At 34.4% G+C, this 4885-nt stretch overlaps 1 pseudogene; it reads left to right on the forward strand.

Annotated features, from left to right (window-relative positions):
• Positions 1 to 231: 231 nt before the first annotated feature.
• Positions 232 to 567, forward strand: LOC119516536 (annotated as a pseudogene).
• Positions 568 to 4885: the final 4318 nt, after the last annotated feature.

Genomic DNA, 4885 nt, shown 5'->3' on the forward strand with positions numbered 1-4885 from the left:
AATCAGAAGTGAAGAGGGGGATATTACTACCAACCTCACTGAAATAAAAAGAACTACAAAAGGAATGTAAACAAGTGTATGCTAATAAGTTAGACAATGTAGATGAAATGGACAATTTCCTAGAAACACACAAACTATGTACACTGACTCATGAAGAAATGGAAGACCTCAACAAACCAATCACCAGCAAAAAGATTGAATCAGTAATCAAAAACATCCCAACAGGTCAAAATGGTAGTTCACCCTGCTGTTGCAGCACCAGGCCAGTGGCTGGATGGTATTTAAAAATGGTATTGCAATGCTGTAGGGTTCAATAAACTGGGGTTAATGAGAGATGATACAATAGCTGAGAATGAAGATGTAAAAGAGGCCATAAGAAGGCTTCCTGAGAACCTTTATAATGACAGGGTGTTTCTCATTAAGAGAGCACTGGACCTGAGCATGAGATAGCAGATCTTGCCTAAAGAGCAGTGGACAAAATATGAGGAGGATAAATTCTATCTCGAACCATATCTGAAAGAGGTTATTCGAGAAAGAAAAGAGAGAGAACGATGGGCAAAAAAATAATCATGTAATTGAAATGTGGGTGCAGCTGTCCCCAAAGTATTTTTATGAAGTTTATAAAACCTAAAATGTACAATTTAAGAACTGTTTGGTCTACAAATGTATTACTTTAAACAAATACCAATTGTAATCATTGTTGGAGTTTTTGAGTTTAAACTTTATAAAAATCTTAACTACTGATTTCACTTATCTGTTACAACTCTTTCTAAACTTCTAAGCTAACATTTAGTTAGTGGTTAATTGCTTCCTGGGACTGAGAGAGAACAATTTAATCAGTTCTCACTGGTTGGATAACCTCAATTTACTAAAGGATATAATATTACACCAAGTAGAATAGTCACCTTTATATTGCCTTTGCAGTTTAGCAAGATGCTTGGAGGCCAGCACCATAAGGGCCTAACTTGCAGGTATGAAATGGAGCAGAAACATGTGCCAGTACTTGATTTCAACTGAAATAAATAGAGCAGTCCAGCAGACTGGCTTTCTTACTTCATGAGTCTTCAGTAGAATGAAAAGAGAAAGGATTCACTTCCCAGTTTGCTAAGATTGGGAACCAACCCCAGTTCAACCCTCTTCAACCACAGGCCTTCCAAATATTTGATTTTGCATCCTACTGAAAAATAAATCATGTACACAGCCCCTATATGAAGTTGTATAAATCGTATGTATGTACTCCTGTGCTAATATGTATATTAGAAAACAAAAAGTAGACATTAGAAAAATAAATAAAAATATAAAGACAAGTTACACTTTCTCCCCATATTTGAGTCATTTATCCACTCTCAAGACTATTGTTATTTAAAAAAACAAAGCAGCTGTTGTTATAAAGTATATTGTGAGGACTGAATATGAGTAACAGTTAAAAGTTTTAAGGTTTTAGGTTGATTACCTTGAATGTAAACTAGAACTATTCGATAATATCCTTCCCACTCCTAAATTCTGAAGTGTTTTCTTTGGTGAGACTGAAAAGGACGGAAGCACAGAAAGCGGGGAAGGAATTCCGTGGAACCCACAGTGGTCCACAGCAAGTCTTGAGATCTTACCTTAAGGGACAAAACAGACTAAGAAAAACAAGTTTTAGATTATATTTTAAATTCTTAAAGAATCAAAAGTGTGTATGTGTATTTAGTGGATGTGTATATGTGTATGTGTAAAACATTCGTTATCTTTGAGTTACAACATCATCATAAAGGGAGTCTATTAAAATTTTTCTGAAAGTATTAGAAAACCTCATTAAATTCCTTATGGGCCTCTCTTCTAGTTGATACTCAAATTATTTTCTGAAACACCTCTCCTGAAATCATTCTTGAAGATTCTCTGTTACTTGTCGGATCTAAATCTGTCAGATCCTCATTTGATAACGGTTTTGCTCTTGGTAAAAGCAGTTCTACTTTAGCACATTATATAAATAAGATTTGCCATTTTACTTTGCAATCAACTTGCATTATGTTTTTGAAACCATGTCTGAAATCAGAGAATCTGATAAGGATGTTTATAGAAGCTAGCGTTAAGGGATGTTTTAGTGAGACTATTTGCTTGAGGGTCCGTTGATTAGTAAAATTTTTCTGTCATGAGTTGTCTGTACTGAATCTCATTGTAGGTCCTAAGATGATAAATTTTTGAACAACCAAGGACCCCCAATGTTTTAATGCTGCCTATTCATACTCCAATTCCATTTCTCTCTCACCCACTTCAAATGAATTTGAACCTCATAACTGTTGATGGGTGTAATGTTGCAAATGTAATTTTGGTAATATGTATTAAGAACCTCAAAGTTGTTCTAAGTAATTCCAATACCAGCCACCATTTGAATGATCATTTTGATTCTGTATTTGGCACTTTACAATGATTTAATCTCACAACAATGCAGTGACATAGGTACTATTACCTCTCCTTTACCAATGACGAAAATAAAGTTTACAGAATTCAAAAAAAAAAAAAAATCCCAACAACAACAAAAAGCCCAGAACCAGATGGCTTCACAGAGGAATTTTACCAAACATTCCAAGAAGACTTAACAACAATCCTGCTCAAATTCTTCCAAAAGACTGAAGAAAAGAAAACATGCCCTAATTCATTCTATGAGGTCAACATCACCCTCAAACTAAAGCCAGATAAAGATACCACTAGAAAAGAAAATTACAAACCTATATCTTATAAGAATATGGATGCAAAAGTCCTCAACAAAAATACAAGCAAATCAAATCCAACAGCACACTAAAAGAATTATACACCATGATCAAGTGGGAGTTATCCCTGGTATGCAAGGGTGGCTCAACATAAAAAAATGAATTAATGTAATACCCCATGTTAACAGATTGAAGGAAAAAATCCACATGATCATCTCAACTGATGCAGAAAAGGCATTTGGCAAAATTCAGCATCCCTTCTTGATAAAAACCCTTAGAAAACTAGGAATAGAAGGAAATTTCTACAACATGATAAAGGGTAATGATTTTTTACAAGATGCCAGGACAACTCAATTGACAAAGAATAGTCTCTTCAACAAATGCTGCTGGGAAAACTGTATCTCCATTTACAAAAGAAGGAAGGACTCCCCTACCTCACACTTTATATAAAAATCAACTCAAAATGGAACAAAGACCTAAATATAAGAATCAGAACTATAAAACTCCTAGAAGAAAACATAGGGAAACATCTTCAGGATCTTGTGTTAGGTAATGATTTCTTAGACTTTACAGCCAAAGCACAAGCAACAAAAGAAAAAAATAGATAAATAGGACTTCATCAAAATTAAAAACTTTTGTGCTTCAAAGGACTTCATCATCAAAGTAAAATGAAAACCTACAAAATGCAAGAAAATATTTGGAAACCACATAACCAATAAAGGTTAAATATCCAGAATATATAAATAAATCCTTCAATTTGACAACAAAAGACAAACAACCTATTTTAAAAATGGGCAAAAGAACTTCTCTCCAAAGAAGATATACACATGGACAGAAAGCACATGAAAAAATGCTCAACATCATTAGTCATCAGGGAAATGCATCTCAAAACCACAATGAGAAATCATTTCACACCCACTAGAATGGAAAAATAAACCATTGCATTTCACACCCATTAAAAATGGAAAATTAAAGGGTTGGAGGGGATGTGGAAAAATACATGTGTTACAATGTATTGCTGGTGGCAATGTAAAATGTGGCAGTGGCTGCAGAAGACAGTTGGGCAATTCCTCAGAAAGTTAAGTATAGTATTATTACCATATTACCTGGCAATCCCACTTACAGTTATATACCTCCAAAAATTGAAAGCTAGTATTCAAACAGATATTTGCACACTGATGTTCATAGCATCATTATTCACAATTCCCAGAAGATGGAAGCAACCCACCCATCCATTAACCAATGAATGGACAAACAAAATATTGTATGTGTGTATATATATATATGGAATATTATTCAGCTGTAAAAAAGAATGAAGTTCTGATTCATGCAACAACATAGATGATCCCTGAATACAACATGTTGAATAAGATAAGCCAAACACAAAAGGACAAATACTGCATGATCTCACTGGTATGAAATAATTAGAATAAGCAAACTCATAGAGTCAGAATCTAGAATACCTGGGGACGTAGCGGGAATAGGGAATGGGTAGTTAAGGCTTGGAATGTCGAGTATTTATTTGGAACAATGGAAATGTTTTGGTAATGGATGGTGGTAATGGTAGCCCAACATTGTTAATATAATTAACAGCACTGAAATATGTATCTGAATATGGTTAAAGAGGGACATGTTAGAGTGCATATGTGGTAATAGAATAAGTTTTTTAAAAAATTCTATGAAACTGCACTATGCAAACAGTGAACCCTAAATTAAACCATGGACTGCAGTTAATAGTACAATTATAAAAATATGTTTTCATCAATTCTAACAAATGTAACACCAACACAAGGTGTTAATAATAGGGTGGTATGTGGGAATCTGTATTTTATGTGTGATTGTTCTGTAAACCCACAATTTCTCTAATAAAAAGAAATTTTATAAAAGAAAACAGAAAAAAGTCCCTACTTTCATGGAGCTTATTTTCTAGTGAATGATACAGTCAATAGGAAGGTAATAGATAATTACACATTGTGATAAGTTCTGTTAAGAAAACCAACAGTAAGTTGAAAGAGAACAAGCTGGGGGAGAGATGGCTACTTCAGATAGGGTAGTTTGGGAAGCCCGTTTGAGCAATGACCTGGTATCTGAGAGCTAAGTGATGAGAAGGAGCCAGTTATGCAACCAAATGGGGAGACCAGGTGTGCCGGTTTGAATGTATTGTGTCTCCCAAATGCCATTATCTTTGTGGT

The sequence above is a fragment of the Choloepus didactylus genome, chromosome 2 (assembly GCF_015220235.1).
Source record: "Choloepus didactylus isolate mChoDid1 chromosome 2, mChoDid1.pri, whole genome shotgun sequence".
NCBI lineage: Eukaryota > Metazoa > Chordata > Mammalia > Pilosa > Megalonychidae > Choloepus > Choloepus didactylus.